This window comes from Cervus canadensis, chromosome 17, assembly GCF_019320065.1.
Source record: "Cervus canadensis isolate Bull #8, Minnesota chromosome 17, ASM1932006v1, whole genome shotgun sequence".
NCBI lineage: Eukaryota > Metazoa > Chordata > Mammalia > Artiodactyla > Cervidae > Cervus > Cervus canadensis.
The window spans coordinates 846415-854495 of record NC_057402.1 but is presented as its reverse complement, the minus strand read 5'-3'; the positions used below and the strand labels follow the sequence as shown (position 1 = coordinate 854495).

General features: G+C 43.2%; 1 pseudogene; it reads right to left on the bottom strand.

Annotated features, from left to right (window-relative positions):
• Positions 1-1220: 1220 nt before the first annotated feature.
• On the bottom strand, positions 1221-1922 carry LOC122455232 (annotated as a pseudogene).
• Between the last annotated feature and the right edge of the window lie 6159 nt (positions 1923-8081).

The window sequence follows — 8081 nt, the reverse complement described above, 5'->3', positions numbered from 1 at the left end:
GCCATCCTACAGCACATAGTGGGGTGGTCCCCGAGAGAGTGTCAGCAAGGCCCCAAGTGAGGAATCAATGCCAACATAGTGCTGCTCATCTCCAGACCCACAGCCCCATCCTTTGGTGCTGGGGTTGGAAGGACAGCTCGGGGGTCTTGAGGGACTTGCCCAGGGGAGACACAGAAGCAGGAGGAAGGCTTCCTTCATCTTGAGTGTGACTCTGAAACCCCAGATCTGGAGGCCATTCCAACAGAGCATGTCACGTCTCCTTTAAGAATATGAAGGTAAGGTCAAGACAGAGGCTGAATGCCACAGTCAACTTTTCTTAGCTCAGGCCAGCCTATGTTCCCTCATCTCTCCATGAGATTACAGATTTCAGGTTGCCTCACTGCATCTTTCCTGGAGAAGGAAATGGCAAACCACTCCAGTATCTTTGCCTGGAAAATCTCACGGACAGGGGAGCCTGGTGGGCTGCAGGCCATGGGGTCTAAAAGAGTCGGGCACAGCTGAGCAATTAATACACACACTGCATCCTAGAGTTCTGCTGACGCATCCTGTTCCAGATACAGGGTTTGGGGACAAGGTAGGGATAAGCTAGGTCCCCTGCTCCCCTTTCTGCAAAATCAACTTCACTGTGTCTGGTTCATACATTAAAATTTTCTATATACTAATATTTGGGGGGAAAAGATGGAAGGTTTGCATTCCATTGCTCAAAGTAAATGAGCTCCCTTCCAGGGAGGCCTGGCATTCCATGAACTGGAACAGGGAAAAAGGCCCTCAGAACCTGCACTGACTGTCCGGGTGCCTTCTTAGGTGCTGCTTGTCCTTCCCAATGCAGATCAAAGGACAAACAGGGTTAGGACGCCCCCTCCATGGAGAAACTCTTACAACGGGCCCTTCACTCCATGCTGGGCTGGTCTGTTTAAAACCAGCTTCTGGGGGGAAGAGTCTACTTAAACAAAGAGGAAGAGTTGGGCTCCTCCCTCTGTGTGTTGGCCCTACAGGATGCCTCGGTCTCCACAGCAGCTTGGTTTGGAGGCAAGAAGCCATGATCATTCTGGATTCTTCTTTTGGGCCATCTGTCCCAGACCTGTCCTAGGGATGCAGAGAAAGAGATGCACAACTCTTACCTGAGCCACACTTATCCAAGTTTGCTCCCAGGGATGTTTTATTCCTGTAGTGTTTTGGAGGCTGGACCCAAATCAAGTCAAAAGAAACAGGTATTTTGATTTCTTTTTTTTGTTGTTGTTTGTTTGATGGTTTAGTATGGTTTATTAAGTTGTGCCTTAGTACAGATGCTGGGGCTTGCCCATGGTGTTCTTAATGTACAAGGCCCTGACGTTCTGCCAATTTTTCTTGAGCAATGACACCAGGAAGTTGACAGCTAAGTGGATGTTGTACACAAGCTCATCATCTGTCATCTTCATGTGGCCAACAGCCACTGCCAGACACAGCACCTTCTTCATCTGGAACTTGATCATGGACTTCATCAACTTTGGCCACCATGTTCTCATTGTGGGTTGGCAAGGAAGGGAACTTGCCAGCCTTGTTCAGGCCTGGGCCCAGGATTCGGGGGATCTGCTTGATCAGAGACTCTGAAGCCAAAAAGGCATCATATTTCTTGGCCAGCTTCTTGACCAGTTTCTTATTCTTGTTGAGTTTCTTCAGCACCTCAATGTCCATCTGGGGGATATCCACAGCCTTGGCCTCATCACAGTGCTGCTGGTCCCCCAAGACACACATGGAAAACTTGGGGCGGGGAGTGGACTTAAGCCTGACGGTGCCCGAGAAGCGTTTGTCCACCTGAGGGTCCTCTGCAGGCTGATCTGAAGCTCCACTGTCTCCAAAAACTTCCTGCGCTTGCACTCATTTCCATGCAGGACTTCCCGCACTGTCTCATAGAGGGTGTCGCGGGAGACTTTGCTGCTCATGGTTCCCTACACCATGATAACCAGAAAAGTTTAATTTCTTAATCCTTGGTTACTTAGAGAGGAATTCTCAGATCATAGGTCCGTGGCTTCTGGTCATGTCAATCAGTCCCCTCATGTCCCCTGTGATAGGCCAATGGAACTCCCTGCTTCAAAGTCTTCAGTGGGCTCCCAACCCTGAGGATAACAACCCCAGCCCCCACCCCAGCCTCTCCCTCCTCTGCTCTCTGCAAGTTCTCCACCTTCCCTCCCACTGGCTGCTCAGCCTCACTGCTGGTCCTTTCTTAAAGCATCACATGTCCCCAGAGCCTTTGCTTACACTGAACTCTGCCAGGAATGTCTCTCCCATCCATTTTTCTCCTCTGGCCTCTTCTTGGTCTTCAGATCTTAGCTCAATTGTTACAGACCCAAGAAAGCTGTGTTCCCCAGGGTCAGTTCCCTTATTACAGGGACTGCATTTCTCTCCACCTTCTTACATTGGCAGGAATCCAGGGCTCTTCCTGAGGTGGACTACTGTCTGTCTCTCGCTCCCTGTGAGCCCCAAAGGATGGGGTCACGTCTGCTGTGTGAGCCTTAGGGTCCCAGATCCAGCTGTGAGCCCAGCACGTCACACCCATGGGAAGGTTAGCGATGGACAGCAAGCAGGCCAGGGCTGGTCATCACAGCAGGGAGAGGCTGGTCGGCTCCCTGCACCTTGGAACACACGATCTTACTGAAGCTTGCCATTATCTTCATGGAAAGGCATCGACCTCTCTATCTACTGACCGGGAAATGGAAACGCATAGAACCTGGTCATTTTGCCAAGGCCACAGACGAGAAAGCAAATATACGAGTGAGTGGCCAGGAAAAAGGAAGATCAAGGGGCCACTGAGTACCATCTTTAACTCATGGCACAGCCCTGAATAAGGAGAGCAGCCTGATTCCATTCTGCGTGCCCAGGATGGTGGGCATTAGGATGGTGGTAGACACACGGGGCCTTGCAAATAGGAAGCCCCTGCTTTTTGTTTAACAATCTGTCACCATCTTGAAATTCTTAATTATTTTATATTGGAGTATAATTGCTCTACAATGTTGTATTCATTTCTGCTGTACAACGAACTGAATCAGCATATTCCCTCCCGCTTGGACCACGCCCCCCCCAACCCCACCCATCCAGGTCATCCAGAGCATCAAGCTGAATTCCTTGCGCTTTACAGAAGCTTCCCACTACCTGTTTTACATACTGTAGTTTATATATGTCAATGCTACACTCCCAATTCGTTCCACTCTCCCCTTCTTGTGTGTTTATTTTTCACTGGGATCCACCAGTTATGTAGTCAATCCTAATAAGAAGAGATGGCCACGTTGACCAGGGTTGGAGATTCAAGTGGCTTCCCTGGTGGCTAAGACGGTAAAGAGTATGTCTGCAATGCGGGAGACCCAGGGAGATTTGAGAAGAGAGAGAACGAAGACGAATGTCAGCCTGACTTGGTGGTGGATGGGCTCTGAGGTGAAGGATGGGTAGGTGTGTTTTTACCTTTAGTGTTGCCAGCAGGAAACCAGTTCAGAGATACAAAGTGAGACCCCAAGCCTCTCTCAGTAAGTGTCGAAAATGACACACACTAATTTTTTTTTAATCAATCTGCCTTAATGTAAGGTCTCCAAACCAGGATACTACCAAGAGTTAAGTCCAACTTGGACCATAAAGAGAGAGCTGGACCATAAAGAAGGCTGAGCACCAATGAATGGATGCTTTTGAACTGTGGTATTGGAGAAGACTCCTGAGAGTCTCTTGGCCAGCAAGGAGATCAAACCAGTCAATCCTAAAGGGTATCAACTCTGACTATTCATTGGAAGGACTGATGCTGAAGCTGAAGCTCCAATGCTTTGGCCACATGATGTGAAGAGCTGACTCATTTGAAAAGACCCTGATTCTGGGAAAGACTGAAGGCAGAGGAGAAGTGGGCAACAGAGGATGAGATGGTTGGATGGCATCACCGACTCACTGGACATGAATTTGAGTGAACTCCGGGAGATAGTAAAGGACAGGGGAGCCTAGCGTGTTGCAGTCCTTAGAGCCTCAAAGAGTTGGACAAAAGTTAACAACTGAACAACAGTAACAAGCCCAACTTAGCTGACAACAGCATAAAGCAGGGCTGTCCTGGGCATACCAGAGTGTGTGCAGTTGACTCAGACTCATTAAATGTTAAACACGTGTACATTATTATGGCTATTGCAAGGAAAATACAATTAGAATGATAATAATTTACACATAATAATTTTGTGACTAATAATATTCTGCCTTTATATTGCTTGCTTATTGTGACTTTACAATTTTATTCATTTGTATCATCACTAGTTCATCAAAAATGATTACTGAAAACAGCTCACAGGCATCAGAGGCATGGAAAATGTCACAGTCATGCTAATCTTCTGCTTTTTTCCTCTCTCTTGTTAAGCTACCAGCCCAGGATATTTGCAGGGGGGGTTCTTTACAATGACATAGATTACAGAGCCACAATCACAATCTCCTCTTCTTTTACAGTCCTTACCACCTCTGACGATGGGCAGGTTAGGTTTTGTAGCATCTGCATCCATCACCACGCAAGTTAAGCCACATAGTTGTGTATTTGTTTTTCAAATCTTAAACTGCCTAAGAATTTAGAAAACTATTCCATTTGACCACATTTGGTAACATAAAGGAGTTGAAGTTTTATCCCTTGAAGAATCTGCTCTCAAAAGTCGAGTCTTCTTATCCAGGTGAGCTCATAGTAACATAGTTACAAGACATGCAGTAAAGAATGACAGGACTTCCCCTGCTGCCCAGTGGTTAAGAATCCTCCTACCTATGCAGGGGACATGAGTTAGATCCCTGGTCAGGGAAGATTCCATATGCTACAGGGCAACTAGGTCCATGTGCCACAACTACTGAGCCTGCACACCCTAGAGCTGGTGCTCTGCAACAAAGAAGCGACTGCAGTGAGAAGCTCACACACTGCAACTAAAGAGTAGCCCTCACTTCTTGTAGCCAGAGAAAATCCACTCACAGCAAGGAAGACCCAGCACAACCAAAACTAAATAAATATTAAACATAAAGGAATAGTGAAGAGCCATCACTTGAGGCAGAGGAAATGGAAATTAGAATCGGAAAAAGGATTTTTCATAGGCTTTTTATGGAGAGAAACTCTTTGTGACCCCACGGTCTGCCCATGGAATTCTCCAGGCAAGAATGCTGGAGTGGGTTGCCATTTCCTTCTCCAGGCGATCTTCCCGACCCAGGGATTGAACCCAGGTCTTCTGCACTGCTGGCAGATTCTTTACCATCTAAGCTACTAGGGAAGTCCCTAAATAAAAAAGTAAATAAATATTAAAAATAAAAGGATAGTCAAGAGCCATCACCTGAGACAGAAGAAGTGGAAATTAGAATTGGAAAAAGGATTTTTTCATAGGCTTTTTATGGAGGAGAAACCTATGGTTTAGTCACAAAGTCATGTCCAACTCTCGCCACCTTATGGACTGTAGCCTGCAAGCCTCCTCTGTCCATGGGATTCTCCAGGCAAGAATACTGGAGTGGGTTGCCATTTCCTTCTCTAGGGGATCTTCCCAACCCAGGAATCCAGCCAGGGTCTCCTGCATTGCAGACAGATTCTTTACGGACTGATCTACAAGGTGATGCCTGAATAAGATCAAAGAAGTTTTTCTGAACCTTTTTTTTTAAAATTTTAAATTTTTTTAAAATTATAAACTATATTTAGCATATAGCAAGTGATGGCAAATAATATAAAGAACAACACTGTCCCCAATCATCCGTACATTCATCTATTGATACATAGTAGTCTCTATGTCTAACGAGTCTTTATGTCTCATTTTGTAAATAAATTCATGATTATCAATAAAGGCCTCTTGTTCACTCCTTCCCCAAACATATCCTGCTTCTGTCCATAAAATGAACCAATTACCAAGTCAAATGTATTACCCTTCTCATATGAATTGTACATTTTTCCCTTTTATCTATAATCACACTATATACTATTTGCTTCATATTCAACTTTATATTGTTTGCATCGTATAAACATAACATCCAGTAAATCTTCTTTTTTTCCCCCTTAAACAGCAATTTTGAGATTTCTATCCTGTTGTTACACCTATCTCCACTTCATTTATTGTCACTGCTGTATGGTATTTGAGCATATGAATATAACAGAATTTTAATAGACTCCCCTGTTGATAGAGCTTCAGATTGTTTCTATGTTCTTTTGTTAAAAATAAAGCCAGTGAAAATTCCTTTACTTGGTTCCCTCATATGGTGAGAGCCGCTATAGAATATAGAGTTGGAAATGGAATTGCTGGGTTATAGAACTTTAATTTGTTGTTGAGTCTATTAAATTGTGTCCAACTCTTCTCTGACCCCATGGACTATAGCCCGCCAGGTTCCTCTGTCCATGAGATTTCCCAGGCAACAGTACTGGAGTGGGTTGGTATTTCCTTCTCCAGGGGATATTTCTGACCCTAGAGGGAACCTATGTCTCCTCCATAAGCAGGTGGGTTCTTTACTGCTGAACCACTAGAAAAGCCTTATAGAACAAAAATACCTTCAGCCTAACTAAATATTGATATTTATTTTCCAAAGTATGTGTACCAGTTTATACTCCCACAGCTGCGTAGAAGAGATCCCACTTACAGATTCTTGTCAATTCTTACTGTGATCAATTTGTTTTAAAAAATGGACATTTTCACAGTATTTTGTCTCCCTGATTTATAGTGATATTACACATTTTTTGATGTCTTCAACACTCCAGATTTCCTCTTTACTGAACTGCTTATTCGTACCCTTGCCAAATTTTTCTCTATAATTGCTTACATTTTTCTTATTGTTTTATAGGTTTTCTTTGTGTGTTCTGAATACTGATGCCTTGGTTACATTTATTGCTCCACATTTTCAGTTTTTTATTCCATGATTAGTAAATTTAGTAAAATTTATTTATGTCTTTCCATTTTTATTTGAGATGTATATGTCCTGCATTAAAAAGAGAGAGAGAGATCTCTTACCTAACTTAAGACCATAAAAACATTGTTTTTCTCTGTCTTCTGAGGTTGTGCTTTTACGCTTAGGTCTTTAACCCACTTAGAAGGCACTTTTGTGAACGGTGTTAAGTAGAACTCTAATTTTCTTTTATTCTCAAAGCAAAACCAATTATCTTGCACCATTCATCAAATAGAATATTATTTCCAATCTGTGGCAAGGACTAATATACAATTCATCAAACCTGATTTCTCTTCCTCCTTCCAGCAAACTGGACTTCACTCCCCTCCCCGTCCCACCCCCAACCCCAGGCACTCATGAGTTTTGACTGTTGAGTAGGACTGAGTCTAATCCAACAGACTATGGATGATCATGATGTTCACACTTCCAAGTCTGGCCTGCAAAAATGCTCCCACAAGTGGTACCCCATGTTTGTTTCTTCACTAGCTTAAGTTGGTTGATTGAGGTGGACAGGGACACCATATAGGGAAGATGCTGAAGTCACGACATTGAAAACACAGGTCTTGGAATTACAACTTTTAGGAGCGGCACCTGACAATCAGTGCTTCTCATGAAGTAGTAATGAATAATTTCTATTGTGTCAAAATGCTGTGATATTTACCTGATAAGGCAGGTGGCATTTTTTGAGAAAATATACTTATTAATCTTTTTTACCACCTCTGCCATAAATAGTTTCCATATGTATTAACACGTGGGTTAGCTTCTGAATTTTCTGTTCTATTCCACTGATCTTTATTTCCTCCCTATTATACCTATTAACACACTCTTATTGTTAATGTTACTTTATAGTAAATATTTATGTCGGAGAGGTTAAGTCCCACCACATTGATCTTGCCCTTTGCTCTATCATATAAATTTTAGTGAGTTATCAAGATCCATAAAATTCTCACTGAGATTTTGATCAAAATAACATTGGGTTTACAGACTGAATTGAGTAGAATTAACAGCTTATCATTATTGCATCATTGCAACATGAACATTGGGCACAACTACATGCACACACATGTAGTCATAGTTAAGGCTGTCAAACTAAAAGTTACTATTGAATTGCAAAGTTTTAGTTGGATCTGTTTTATGATGCTTTGCATTTTTGTTGTTATTGTATTAATAAACAGTATTAGAAACTTCTGCAATCATGT